Genomic DNA, 15,918 nt, shown 5'->3' with positions numbered 1-15,918 from the left:
AGTATGAGAGAATCATCTCTTAGAGATCTAGTATGTAAAGGACTTACTGCAATTACCTGTTGAATTGTGATAACTTTTTTTGAAAGACAATCAAATCCATGCAGAGATCCTATGTAGTTCCAGTATTGTTGTACCTTGTGTTTTTAACTTCTTCGTACTAATTCAGTAGAAAGGCTTGGATGTTCAGAAAGGATTTAGAAAATAAATAAGTAAATAAATAAATAAATGGATTACTCAGGGCATGATTCCAGAGGAAATAATACTGATAAAATCCTCGATGATGTAAACAAGATAAAAGCAACAACAACAACAACAAAAAAAAAAACATGTTCCTCATTCTAAAAGGGACCACACAATGACAAAATCAGTTAATTTGTCTGAGAGAAATGAAATTTATCACCAGAGAGTGTTGAATGTCACAGCTGTCCCTTGAATTGCTTGTTTTTGTCATTTTTAAAGTGTGCCGTTCTTCCCAGAATGTAGTGTCTTATGATTTTAACATTAAGATGTTCTGACTGGCTTTATCATGGTACATAAATTCCAGCATGTGTATAAATATTGAGCCAAGGAAATATTTCTATTTCAATTATTTCAATAATATTTTTTAATATTCTTTAAACTTAAGTAATTACAGTTATAAAAGGATAAAGTCTAAGAGATAAAAATTAAGAACTCAGACACTTATCAGAAAACAGTTCCTACTGATAAGATTCCTGCTATTGAGGAGTAGATGGGGTTCACAGGAACTTGATGAAATTCATAAAGGCAAATGCAAAGCTTCTACCTGGAGAAGAGTCCTTGAAAAAAAAAAAAAAAAAAAAGTAACAGTAAATAAATAAATAAATAAATGAAAATATGTGAAAGGGCTCTAGGTGTTCTGCTGGGGAACAAAGCTGAGCATTATGCTCAGGGACGCTGAGATGAAAGAGGGGAACAGTAGCCTGCGCTTCAGGAGTAGGGGCAAAGCCAAGACATCCAAGAACTCTAAGACTAAGACATTCTTATATAGAATCGTAGAATCATAAAGGCTGGAAAAGACCTTCAAGATCATCTTGTCCAGCCTTCACCCTACTACCAGTGTCACCCACTAAACCATGTCCCTAAGCTCCAGGCCCGAACTTTCTTTAAACACCCCCAGGAATGGTGATTTCACTTCCCTGAGCCAATTCCTGTTCCAATGCCTGCCTCTTCTTTCTGAGAATAAATGTCTCCTGATTTCCAACCTAAACCTCCCCTGGCACAACTTGAGGCCATTCCCTCTAGTCCTGTCACTAGTGACCTGTGAGGAGAGGCTAATCCCCCAGTCCCCACACCTTCCTTTCAGGTAGTTGTAGAGAGCAATAAGGTCTCTCTTGAGCCTTCTCTTCTCCAGACTAAACAACCCCACTTCCCTCAGCCACTCCTCACATAGGACTTGTGTTCCAGGCCTTTTACCAGCTTCGTAGCCCTTCTCTGGACACACTCCAGGACCTCAATGTACTTCTCATGTACCGAGGGGCCCAAAACTGAGAACAGTACTCAAGGTGCGGCCTCACCTGAGCAGAGTACAGAGGGACGATCACCTCCCTAGCCCTGCTGGCTACACTATTCCTGATACAAGCCAGGATGCTGTTGGCCTTTTTGGCCACCTGGGCACACTGCTGGCTCATATTCAGGCAAGCATCAATTAGCACCCCCAGATCCTTTTCCTCTGTACAGCTTTCCAGCCACTCTCCCCCAAGCCTGTAGCACTGCATGGGGTTGTTGTGGCCAAAGTGCAGGACCCAGCACTTAGCCATGTTGAACCTCATCTCATTGACCCCTGCTTATCAACCCATCATGTCCAGGTCCTTCTGCAGGGTCTTCCTACCCTCCAGCAGATCGACAGCAACTTGGTGTCCTCTGCAAACTTACTGACGGTGCACTAAATCACAGAATCACAGAATTATAGGGGTTGGAAGGGACCACAAAAGACCCCCCTGCCAAAGCAAGTTCCTTAGAGCAGGAATTCCCTCATCCAAATCATCAATAAAGATATTAAAGTGGATGGGCCCCAAAACCGACCCCTGAGGAACATCACTGGTGACCGGTCGCCAGCTGGATTTCACTCCATTCAACCTCACTTTCTTCACCCTGCTGTTCAGACAGTTTTTAAACCAGAAAAGCATGTACCCAGCTAATCCATGGGTACCAGCTTCTCCAGGACAATAGTAGGGACCATGTCAAAGTCCTTGCCGAAGTCTAGGTAGACTACGTCAACAGCCTTTCCCACGTCCACCAGGCAGGTGAACCAGTCATAGAAGGAGATGAGGTTACTTTGCAATCATTAGACTGTGAATTGATTCGTGCATCCAGTTTTGGTTCCATTAGTAGGAAAAACAAACAAACAAACAAACAAACAAACAAAAAACTGATAAACTGAAGGAAATTCAGAGGATAGCCACCAAGATGATTGGGGGGAACTGGGAACTGGGCTTCTTCAGCATGAAACACAGATGGCTTCAGGTGACCTAACAACAGACTCCAGTGCCTACAGGAAGGTTATCATGGAGGTGGATCCAGGTTCTTCAAAGTGGTAACCGTCAGGAGGAGAAGAGAATGGGAACAAACTGTAGGAAGAATTATAAGGACAAACTTTCCCTATGAGGACAGCCATGCAGTTGTACAGGTTCCTCTAAGAGGTTGTACATTGTCACTCCTTGGAAGTTTTCAAGACCCAACTGGATAAAGGTCCAAGCAGCCTCATCTGATGATCTAGCTGACCCTGGTCAAAAAGAAGATTGGACCAGGTCCTAAGGTCTCTTCCTTCAATTATGTTATGACCCTATGATTCTATGATCTATCTGATTTCCAGTTTCTAAATGTTCCTCCATCTGTTAAATAACTTTGACTTTGTTCTCGCAACAAGCATCACATGTCTATTTACTTCAGGGTAGGACTGTTAATATTTTCAGTTCACCCAGATGACAAGCAAAGACAAGTATTCTCATATTCAGAAAGACAGGATTGACTGACAGTATTTTGACACCTAATTGTACTACACAAAGAAACTTGAAGGAAGATATTCATCTTTTCATATCTATTTAAACAAAGAAAATTCTTTAAATATAATCATTTAAGTCCTTCAATATAGCAAGAACATAGAATATTAAAAGTCTAGCTTCATATTTTTAAACTTATTACTAATGACTTTTATTTGTCAGTTTGTGAATTTCAGCAACTGATATTTCTTTAGGGGAAAAATTCAAAATAAAGTAAGAACAGTAAGGGATTCTTCCCCTGGTAATGTGAGCTCATTGATATGACAGAGTATCTAAATGACAAGTTGTCTATTCAGCTTCATGGAATTTGACTCAATGTAGGGTTAAATGGTAGAAGCCATAAAGTATCCTCAAGAAATATCAAGTCAAGTTTTAAAACAGTGTTTTTACATGTGCCATGGGAAAAATGAAATACAACTTTAAAAACTTATTTGATACATGAGAAAAGAAATAACTACAAACTTGGACTTGCATCATCTGGTTATGGGACATAGCATTTGAAGGGCAAACTGCAATGAAAGCTCTGTCTCCATCATCTAGAGAATTCCTTGTAGAGTGATGAATGATAGAAGTGGCTCCTCCACTCTGACAGTACATCTGAAGCAAATGCTCTGCTTACTGGGGAAATATTGAAGGACACCCAGTCTTACATCCAAGCTCTAATGAAAAGCAGTTGGATTCCTCCTGATCGTAGAATCATAGAATATCCTGAGTTGGAAGGGACTCACAAAGATCATTGAATTTAAATTTTGGATCCCCAAACGATGACCCAAAAATTCAGACCATGTGTCTGAGATCATTGTCCAAATGTCTCTTGAACTCCAGCAGGCTCGGTGTTGTGACCACTTCCCTAGGGAGTCTGTTCCAGCACCCAACCATGCTCTCAGTGATGAACCTTTTCCTGATAACCAGCCTGAATTGCCCCTGTTGCAGCTTCAAGCCATTTCCTCAGGTCATAACACTGGTCAGCAGAGAGCAGAGATCAACGCCTGCCCCTCTGCTCCCCTTGTGAGGAGCTGTAGACTGCGATGAAGTCTCCCCTCAGTCTCCTCTTCTCTAGGCTGAACAATACTTCAATTGACTTCAATTGTTCCTCATATGTCTTGCCCTCCACACACTTCACCATCTTTGTAGACCTGTGAACACTCTAATAATTTTATGTCATTTTTATACTACAGCGCCCAAAACCGCACACAGCACTCAGGGTGAGGCTGCGCCAGCACAGAGTAGAGTGGGACAATCACTTCCCTCGATTGGCTAGCAATGCTGTGCTCGATGCACCCGGAATACAGTTGGCCCTCCTGGCTGCCAGAGCACACTGCTGGCTCATGTTCAACATGCTGTCAGCCAGAACCCTTCCTGTGGGGCTGATCTCCAGCATCTTGTCCCACAATCTGTACATATAACCAGGGTTTGGTTATGGTATATTCCCTGTCAAGTACCAATGTCTGTCATTTAAAGACAGCACATTCTCCCCTGTTCAGCACCAGGCCAACATTGCTACATATCATCTGGATCATAAGATTCAGGTCCGTCTGCTCTTGCACAGACCATTCTTGGTTTATGAAAGAACAGATTAAGACCACAGACAAGGTCTGAGGATAGGAGAACATAGAGAGGAACCTATTAAATAGTAAAAGACAAATGCATTTTTTCTTTCAAAAGTGACTTACATTAAGAATTTCAATGCAATTGAAAATATACACTTTTTGATTCTCTTTCTGTGATGTGATTCAAAAGTCAAGAATGAGTATACAACTTCACATGCTAAACATTAACTATGGGCAAATTTATTTACTGTATGTTACAGTATGTAGAAAGTGGAAGTTATTTTAGTCCACCTCTATTTCACTCATAATGTATCTCAGGAGTGATGTATCTCAACAAAGAGGAAGTCAGGCAAAAATGTCTGGAGACCTGTATGGATGAACAAGATGTTCCTAGCCAATAAAGAAGCCTAGATAGGTTGGAAGCCAGGGAGGGTAACCAGGTAGGAATTCAGACATTGTCCAAGCAGCCAGGGATCAAAATAGGAAAGCTGAAGCCCAGATAGAAATTAATCTGGGCAAGGACATCAAGGGCTTCTACAGTGACAAAAGGAAAAATAGGGCAAGTGTGTGCCCTCTCCTGAAGGACAGAGGAGAGCTGGTTACCCAGGACAGAGAAAAGACTAAGAGAAAATGCCTTCTTTGCTTCATTCTTTATTAGGAAGACTGGTTTAGTGTCACTTACACAAAACACCTTCAAGTCCTATGCCCAAGTTATTTATGAAAACATTGAAGAGAACTGGGCTGAGAATGGAGCCCTGGGCATCCCCTCTAGTGGCTCACCAGCAGCCTAATGAAACCCCATTTGCCATAATCCTTTGAGCCTGAGCCTTCAGCCATCATACTATGCATTTGTCTAGCTGTAGGCTGGATGTTTTGTCCAGAAGTGAAGCAGTATCAAAAGCTTTGCTGAAATCCAAAAAGATGACATCAGCTGTCTTCCCTAGGTCAACTAGATGGGAAACCTTGTCATAAAAGGAAACAAAGTTTGTTAAGCAGGTCTTTCCCCTCATGAACCTGTGTTGTCTGTGACCAATGACCACATTGTCTTTCAAGTGTTTTTCAGTAATTCCTAAAATAATTTTCTCCATAGTTTTATCTGGCACTGAGGTGAGACTGACAGGCCTGTAATTACCACATCTTGAGCACGGTCTTGGGCAGCCTGCTCTAGGTGGCCTTGCTTGAACAGGGGGGATGGGCCAGGTGACCTCCAGAGGTCCCTTCCAACTTGAGCTGGTCTGTGGTTCGTTTTTGGAAAATGCTTCCCAATTATGTGGCAGTGGTGTACTCTGTACCCTATGTCCATGTTCCCCTACAAAGTGCTGCACAGGCAGTCACGGACAGAGTGTTTGTTAATATGAGCAATGTATCTGCATAGGCTAAAGCTCCTGGAGGGAATGGACTCTCTCCAAGAGGGTGAGTGGTCACTGCCCAGCTGCTAACAGTTGTCTCTGTTGCAAGCCTCCACACATCATCTTCCTCAGCGGCACAGGACACCAAATATGGCTTGGCTGCAGAGAAACTGTTCAAGAGTAATTCCCACTGCCTGTTGAGCACTGTTTTCTGTGTGTCCGATGTGCTCAGTCCTGAGGCACCAGCACCCAGGGGATGTCTGGGACAGGCAGATTCTCCAGCTTGGCCCTTGGCAGGCACACTGAGGCCCATCAACGGGCCTCAATAAACTCAATTCTGGGAGTTTTTCAATAAATCCCAGAATAAATAATAATACTAATTCTAATACTAATTCTAATTAATAATAATAATAAATAAATAAATAAATTGGTGTTATGCATCTGTGCTGTCCTGCTGGTAAAGCTGTCTGTGGCCTACTCCAGGCTCAGGAAGGTGTCCAAGTCATCTACCTGCACCCCAAGCATGATCTCAATGGAGAGGGTGCTCTTGTAGGCACTGGCCAGGCTGATCTTGCAGGAGCAGCGGGAGCGCAGCACAATCAGGCACCAGTGGCACGACTGTGGCAGATGTTCCCAGTCTGCTTTCACCAAGGCCTGTGGATGGTTTCTTCCACATTCAGATAGGAGTCAGTACAGAGGGTGTGTAGCAGGCCGGGCTCCTGTCTTCTCCTCAGCTCGTCCTCAGGGTGGTGGAGGAAGCACAACATGTCCCCCACCAGCCACTGCCTTGAGCAGGTGCACTCCAGCTTCATGCACAGGCAGGAGTTCCTCACTGGCATCTCCCCTGTGGCACTCAACTCCAGGTGGAAGGCATGCCCAGGGGAAGGCCTCAGGGGCATGAGCAGGTGGTAGAGGATGTTGTCTTCCCAGGCACTCCAGCCTTTGTAGAGGCAGTCCATGATGATGGCTGGCTGCAGCTGTGGCTTGAAGAGACAGTTCCTGGAGAGTCCTTGGCAAGCATCAAGAAGCTTGTCCAGCAGCTTCTCCACCACCACGCACTTGTCAGACATGTACGGCACTGGCCACTGTGCTATCAGCCCAAACCCTGCCCAGATCCCAGGTGTCATCAGGAGTCACCGTCTTTGTCTGCATCATCATTGTCCTCCATCTTCCTTGTAGAGCTGCCATACTTGCTGCTGCTGCCCAACTTCTTTTCCTGAGCCACCAGCAAAGCCCAAAGAGCAGGACAAGGAGCTCAGCCAAGGTGAAGAGCTGCCACTGCTGCAAGGCAGTGAAGAGAAGACCTCTGAGGGCCACCCCACTATGCTCCTGGCTCCTCTCGTCCATCTCCTGCAGCAGCTGAGCCATGCCCTGACTCAGTTGCTCTGCATGCTCCTGCATTTGCCCATGTACATCTACATCTATACCACTGTGGCTTCTGGGCAATGCCCAGCACAACCAGGACAAGGAAGATTAGCTGATCCATGGCCTGAAGGAGGTGTGAGCTATACTTACTGATGGCCCAGGCCACAGTGTGGTGGCCCTCCCTGCCTCTGGCCCTTATGACAGCTCCCCTACAGTGACTTGTCCTTTGTGCTGAGCCGACAGTGAGGTGAATCAGAGCAGGCAGAACAGAAAGACGCAGAGGGCAGTGGCTGGTTGTGCAAAGTCTAGTTGGAGGCCAATAATGAGCACAGTAGCCTGGGGGTCAGGACTGGGTTCAGTGCTGTTTAATATCATCATTAATAATCTGGACAATGGGGTAGAGGGTAGAGTGTCCCTCAGCATATTTGTGGATGACATGAAGTGAGGGGAAGTGGTGGACTCAACAGAGGGACACACAGAGATCCCGAGGGACCATGACAGGCATGAGAAATGGGCTGACAAGAATCTCATGAAGTTCACCACAGAGAAGAGCAGAGTCCTGCACCTGAGGGGGAACAGCCCAAGGTACCAGGACATGCTGGGGGCCACCCAGCTGGAAGGCACCTCTGCAAAAAAGGACCTGAGGGTCCTGGTGAACACCAAGTTGAACGCGAGTCAGCAATGTGCCCTTGCTGCTAAGAAGGCTAATTGGCTGCATTAGGCAAGGTATCACCAACAGGTCAAGAGAAGTGATGTTTCTACTCGACAGCCTCGGCAAGGCCACACCTGGACTACTGTGTCCAGCTCTGGGCCTCTTGAGTACGAGACCTAGAGATACTGGAAAGAGTCCAACAGAGGGCCACCAAGACGATCAAGGGGCTGGAGTACCTCTCCTAGGAGGAAAGGCTGAGAGAGCTGGGCGTATTCAGTCTGGAGAAGAGAAGGCTCAACAGGGATCTTATCAGTGTGTATAAGTGTCTGAAAGGAGGACGTAAAGAAGACAGAGCCAGGCTCTTGTCAGTGGTACCCGGTGCCAGGACAAGAGGCAAGGGACACAAACTGGATTACAAGATCTTCTGTCTAAGCATTAGGAAGCACATCTTCACTTGTGCAAGTGACAGAGCCCTGTCAAAAAAACATATTATTTGATGTGACTTTCTTCAATTAACATGAGGACATGAACAGCTACTTAGGAAACAATTACTGGACAAAACCTATTTGAACTTGGCATAAAGTGCTTTTTATTTATTTTTTATTTTTTTTTCCTAGCAGCTTGCTAAACACTACACAACCTCCAGAACTCCAGAAGGGGAAGTAACGTATTTAAGAGATGTGTGGATTTGACACTTAGGAACATGTTTTAGTGATGGGTAGGTCAGGTTGATGGTTGGATTCCATGATTCTGTGATGTCCTGTGAAGCATCTCTTATGAAAACTGGTTTTATAACACTGAAGATGATGCATAAAAGACACAGCTTATAAAACAGTTTTCAAACTGGGTAAGATCATATATGTCTGCTAAAAAGTGATAAAAAAAAATCAATTTAGCATCTGTGCAGATGTTTCATACTGCCTCCGTACAGCAGCATCCTTTTGAGGCAAGAAGGAGCATGCATCTGCTTTCCTAGCTTGCGGAGTGCAGCACATCCACACTACTCTAACAATGGGAATCTTCATTCTCTATTAAGCTGATACAGAAAGCTTTGAATAAAAGCCTTAAAAAGCTCATCTGAAAGTATTAATTCTGAAGGAAACATGTAAATCTTGATGAAATCTTCTATTCATCTTTAATCTTGTTATGGTAAACCTTGTAATTAAGATGATTAAATGACTGAATATAACCCTATATTTACATCCTTTGGAGTATTACAATGAAGAACCATAATCCTGTTTATGGAAAAACAAACAAACAAACAAACAAACAAAAAAAACAAACAGCAGAAACCATTTTAAATGGAGTCATCAAGCCAACCTTGTTTTTTATGTGGTAGGTAATTAATGAATCTCTCATTTAGCAAGGGTACATAAGTAAAGATGATGTGTTGAACATCTAAGCACTGTAAAGTGTATCAGTGCATTTCTCATAATGATTGAAAAAAATGCATACATTTTCCCATCATTGATATAATTGACTAGTGTAGACACAGTGAAAAGCATTCTTGGAATGTCTTCTCAAATACGTTCATATGTATATCCTAAAACACAGAACTGTTTTGCATTTTCTTACGCGCACATGAGGATGAAATAACAGACACAATAAGATCTGTGAACCTTCACTGAGATTTTTCATACCTGATATACATTAAAGTGGATCCTTAGGATAAGAATAGATGAGCAATTGGCACTTGCTTTTAATCAAATTATGTAAACACTATTTTCACAGATTATATAAAATTAAGAATTCTGGGCATTGCATTTCACATTATATAATAAAAAGTAAGTACAACAGCTATTTTGCTGAACTGCCGTTGTGCAGTTTGCTGGAGGAAAACAAAATTTGTATCCAATTCATAGATGATGTATTGTACATGACTTCTCTACAGGCACAGTGCCGTGAGTATCTATGTCATCTCTACTAAAAGGCAGTGTCTATGGGATTTAACAGGACTGAACAATCATTGTTTTAACTTACAAAATGCTTCAGGAAAAGCTCAAAAGTCATCTAGAGAATTTCATTGCAGTAATATAACAGGACAATATGACAATTAAGGAAACTGTAGAGAAAATTAATCTGGAATTACATTTATTTTCCTAGTGATCCTAATGGCCAGGAACACAAAAATTAAGTTGAATAGAAAACAATGGACCTAAATCAAAGCTGGGATAAAGACATTACTGTAAAACAAGTAAGCAAAACTCAATTTTGGGGATAAATTGCTGTTTTTTCAGTTTTTATTTGCATCTGTACGGTTTGCTCTATCCATGGATTTATGTTGTATCAATATTCATCATTTTCTAAATAAACTTTTTGAAAGAACTGATTTCTGTTCAGTGAGAGTTGACTGTATTGCCAGCTGTGGACTGAAGCATCTCTCCTATGTGGAAAGGCTGAGGTAGTTGGCATTCTTCATCCTGGAGAAGAAGAAGCTCTAGGGATCTCAGCAATGTGCATAAATTCCTGAAAGGGCAATGCAAAAAATATGAAGTCAGGCTTCTTTCAGTGGTACCCAGGGCCAGGACAAGAGGCAGTATGTTCCATACAAACATCAGGAAGCATTTCTTCTGTGTGGGTGACAGAGCACTAAGACAGGTTTCCCAGAGAGGTTGTGGAGTGAGATCCTTTTACATGCAATAGTTTTCACATTTTGATTTACGATAGGAATGTATGTCAGCATCTGCTATTTCTGTAGTTTGATTACAGACACTAAAATATATGAGTGTATTTAAATTTTGTAGGGGAGGCCAGGCTATGTCCTGAAAATTTCTGATAGGACTGCAAATCAATACAGCATGACACAGAAAAAAAATATTTTAAGCATTATTTTAAGCATTTAGGACCTGTGTCTCCCATCACTTTCACTACTTGTATGTGGAAAAAAAATGTTTTACACAGAAAGGAATATTGAACCTCCTTGCACTTTCAATTATGAAGCTTGTCTTGCTGTTGTGTATATATCGCGTCATATGTATCAATTCAGTTCCTTTTCAATTCTAATTTATTATTTAAAAGAAATAAGCACTGAAATAAATTAGAAGTATTTAAATATTGGTGTCATTTAGAAAAAAAAAAAAAAGAATTAAACAGGTTAAATTCTGCAATTGTGAGGCTGAGGAGCAGGTTAAGATGATAACAACAATCTTTCTGTTGACAGTCATCACTATGTCTAGTTAAAATCAATACCTACCTAAAGGCACTGCTTCTTTGATATTGCAGGTCTTTCTAGACAGGAAAATAGTTTCCTTAACTCTTTAAAAAGACAATGCAGCAATGCAAGTGCATAACAAAGGCTCTTCTATTCCTTCCTTGTTATTTTTAATGCCTTTTGCTTCAATAGAAATTACACACAATAAATATGAAATTCTAGCTCACTTTGTGCTTGCTGAATTCAGTCTGCTAGTCTTTTGAAGCTGTGCACTTAATGGAGCATCATGGCAACAGTGGTGCCACTTCTGCCACTATCTTTTATTCAATAATTGTCTTCCCTAGATGCAGTTGTCTAAGCATCATGCTGTCTCAGCTGATTGAGCTGGAGGTTTTTCTGCATGTCTGTTTGTCACCAATAAGACGGGGCTCACTATATTTTAAGTACTTTAATATATGTGGCTTTTATATTTTCTCCATAGATTCAAAATTAAAAACGTGGCATACTGTAAAACAATATGAAACGTGTTAAGTGTGAAAATTAAAGTATGAAAAATGTGTGAAATGTATATAATATATATATATGTAACATGAGCCAGCAATGTGCCCTTGCCTCTAAGAAGGCTAATAGTATTCTTGACTACAGTACAAGAGAAACCTGGATGTACTGGAAAGAGTCCAGCATAGGACAATCAAAAGGATGAAGGGACTGGAGCACCTTTTGTACGAGGAGATGCTGAGAGAGCTGGGATTGTGATTCTGTGATCCAGGTTGTTTTACATCTAAAGCTACCTACTTTTCCATTTGAAACAGTATTTTACAATACAATTAGTGCTACTGTTTTCAATAACAAAGTCTATGAAATGTTAAAGACTGTTTTTTGCCTTTATTTTGAAAATGTTTGGAAAAGTACTAAATTTATATCCTGATCTCATATGTACTATTTAAAAAATAAGTTTAGTATTGTACTGATAAGAGTAGAAAATTGTTGCTTCCACTTTTACTAACAAAGGACCAAAAGACTTCAGGGATTTTAAATTTGTCTTTTATTACTTTTCTTCCATGTGTTTGATCAGAAGAATCATTTGTTAAATTCTTCTCAGTTATATCAGGTTATTATAGACATTGAAACATTCAGAAAGCAATCTGGAGATCAAGGAAATAGTAAAGTGGCTCCAAAGGCACTTTATTCATTTTCCTTTAATGTCAGATATCTACACTCACAGGCAGCTGCAACTGATATAATTGTTTAGATTCCTTACTTAATCTACTGCACTCCTAGCATGCAATTCATTTATGTCAAACTGACATAGGTCAAATGAATCAGGTCTTTGAAGTGTCTATTTCTTTGCATTGTCTTTATGGGAAGATTAGGATGACTGGATCAGATGTAGCTATCAGAAAACTAAATCTCACGCTAATTCAACATACAAATATTGTTTTTGTGGTGGCACGTTAGAAGAATACTTGTACTCTCTCATCTGTATTCCACACACAAAAAAAAAAATACTCCCAAAGATTACGGATAGCAATTTAAAATGTTGTTCTATTCCATTCAAAATAATTTGTGTAAGAATTAATACAAAAGAGAGGGATTCTCAGCATTAACAGTATCCCGTTACCTTAAAGTAGAATCATATATGAAGCTCCTCGTTGACTAGTTACAACTAGTAAAATCTTTTAGAGCCTCTTAGGTTACTTACCTGCTTATTCTAAGACATTCAATGGTTATCTAGTAATATTTCTGCAGAAAGTGTTGTCCTGTGTGTACTTCATCTGTAGATTTATATATTTTTTATTATTTTTCCTTCAGTATTCACTAATATCCAATTCATTCTTTACATCATTTCATAATATTAAAACTTGACCAGCCACTTTCATATTTTTCATTTCACAGCCTCTAATTACGAGGTCCAATATGTCTTGGTCCAATATATCTTACTGCAATATAAAGTCCAGACAATATTTTCAATGCATATCCACTTTTGTTGAAGTGAACTTTCAATTTCTTCATACACTGTATCCACCACAGCAGCTTGTATTCTTTCCTTGCTGAGAAAAATATGTTATGTATTTATTCTATTCTGGCAAATGCACCCCATATATTTGAAATGGCTCAACTTCTTTTTAACATTTTTCCCCATGTCCTCTTTTATGTCTGTCTCTCTCTGAATGACTGAATTCTTTTGTGGATAAGCTTTGTCTAAATGAAGTCTTTGATCATGGTCAGTTTTAAGATTTAACAAGCACTGCATAATGTATTTGGAAAATTGTATGAGAAAGTATAGTTCTATGATAGGACACCCAGACCTGTCCTATGAGCAAATTTAGTTAATTTGTACAGAAATATCTGTCTTTACAGATTTATTTATTAATTTATTTTCAAGTTTCACATGCTACTGTGTTTACATGTGACTGCAGACTTGATTAGCACGAAAAATATTTGATTCTCTCTTGCATGCTATGTGGGCAGCAGTCCATATGATGAGAATCTGACTTGCAATTCTTCTGTGCAGCACTACTAATACTGCCAAATTACTCATAGCTTCCAAACCTACAGTTTTCTCAGATCTTATTGCACTTAGTTTGAATATCAGAAGTCTGTGTCACCAGGGACATACTTGGTGGTAATTTGTTTTGCCTTAGGAAGGTCAGTTAGAACAGAAGTAGTTATTAGATTGCTTAAAGAAGTCAATCCATATTGTGGAGCATCTGACTGACTTAGTTCAGGAAAAATAATTTACTTTTATTTCTTTTGATTAACTGACAATAGTATATAATTGTGACAAATGATAAGGAGTTTAAATGATGAAATGAAATACTGAGGGATTGTTGACTGAAGTATATTTCTAAAAGATTGTGATCACTTTTTTTGTGCAACTATTAACTAGCAGTCTATGCATAGTATTAATGCATCTATGAGTAATTCAGTTTCTTATATGCATATCAGGTAGGATATAATTTTCATTGAAGGAGTAAGTATCAAGAGGAGAGGAGAGGAGAGGAGAGGAGAGGAGAGGAGAGGAGAGGAGAGGAGAGGAGAGGAGAGGAGAGGAGAGGAGAGGAGAGGAGAGGAGAGGAGAGGAGAGGAGAGGAGAGGAGAGGAGAGGAGAGGAGAGGAGAGGAGAGGAGAGGAGAGGAGAGGAGAGGAGAGGAGAGGAGAGGAGAGGAGAGGAGAGGAGAGGAGAGGAGAGGAGAGGAGAGGAGAGGAGAGGAGAGGAGAGGAGAGGAGAGGAGAGGAGAGGAGAGGAGAGGAGAGGAGAGGAGAGGAGAGGAGAGGAGAGGAGGACTGTGAAATCACTTCTCCACAGTGAAGTCAGAATATGATATGTCATACCTCATAAAAATTGTGTCTGCCAGCTACCTGCTGTTACCTAAATCTGGACAGTTATGACAGTCATGCCATTCCCCTAGCTTTCGATGTTAACTTCAGTTCTTAGACAACATATTTCTCCTAGTTCATGCACACAGAACCTGCAATTCTGAAACAAAGCCTCCACTTACACAAAATATTACTTAATCAGAAATATATATATATATATATATATATATATATATATATAATATATATACATGTATATATATATTATCAAACACCTTTACCTTGTTATCTTCAAAACTCGACCCTGGTAGGGCAGACTTTTCTTTCACTTTTTGCAGTCTTTGCCTGTAGCAACTGTTAGATTCATGCTGCTAAATAAACATCCATGAAGTTAAAACAAAACCTTGGCTTGATTTGTAAAACTACACATAGGTCTCCTTTGTAGTCATTACAAAGGAATAATCAATTCATGGGTAGCATTAATCTCTTCTTAAATTACAGACTGGGTCAAATGAAACAAGTCATGGAAATACAGTGGTATTCGTCAGTGTAGTAAAACCCAAGATAGCCTCAAATGTAGCAGCTATGGAAGATGGAAAGAATTAAATTTAAGTGAAATCAACACCACCATGTCAAAACCTGGAAAAGCTTACTGCTTTACTAACTTTCCCTGATGAGAATAATTTCATATTTTATCTGCTTTATACCTTTTCTATAATAACCTTCATCTGTGTCAAAGAGTGATTTGTAACCTAAAAGAAACAGGAGAAAGGATTTTGATCGTCAAGGTTTGCACTATTGTCCTGTAGATAGGGAATTGAAAACATAATGTTATCTTAATGAGACAAAGTTAATTAAAAGTATTAAATTCTTATAAGCAGTGTTCTGCTCTGTAACACAAATTAGCTATAAAAACATTTTTTCCTCTTTGTTACTAATCCTTGTACTTGGCTCTGGTGAGGCTGCACCTTGAGTACTGTGTTCAGTTTTGGGTCCCTCACTACAAGAAGGACATCAAGGTGCTCAAGTGAGTCCAGAGAAGGGCAATGAAGCTCGTGAGGGGTCTGGAGAAAAAGTCTTAAAAGGAGCGGCTGAGGGAGCTGGGATTGTTCAGCCTGGAGAAGAGGAGGCTCAGGGGTGACCTTATTGCACTCTACAGGTACCTTAAAGGAGGCTGTAGCAAGGTGGGGGTTGGTCTATTCTCCCACATGCTGGTGACAGGACGAGGGGGAATGGGCTAACATTGTGCCAGAGGAGGTAGAGGTTGAATATTAGGAAAAACTTCTTTACTGAAAGGGTTGTAAGGCATTGGAATAGGCTGCCCAGGGAAGTGGTTGAGTCACCATCCCTGGAGGTCTTTAAAAGACATTTAGATGAAGAGCTTAGGGATATGGTTTTGTGGAGGACTTGTTAGTGTTAGGTCAGAGATTGGACTAGGTGATCTTGGAGGTCTCTTCCAATCTAGATGATTCTGTGATTCTGTGATATCAGTCTCCTATCAACTACAACA

The 15,918-nt window shown here is 40.6% G+C and overlaps 1 protein-coding gene across 4 annotated transcripts in view; it reads left to right on the top strand.

The window, feature by feature from the left end:
• The window catches only part of CNTN5 (contactin 5), a 698,727-nt gene that overhangs the window by 468,918 nt on the left and 213,891 nt on the right, over window positions 1-15,918 (top strand). The gene's annotated exons all lie outside the window — the stretch shown is intronic.

The sequence above is a fragment of the Anas platyrhynchos genome, chromosome 1 (assembly GCF_047663525.1).
Source record: "Anas platyrhynchos isolate ZD024472 breed Pekin duck chromosome 1, IASCAAS_PekinDuck_T2T, whole genome shotgun sequence".
Classification (NCBI taxonomy): Eukaryota; Metazoa; Chordata; class Aves; order Anseriformes; family Anatidae; genus Anas; species Anas platyrhynchos.
This window is presented reverse-complemented; position numbering and strand designations above follow the sequence as displayed.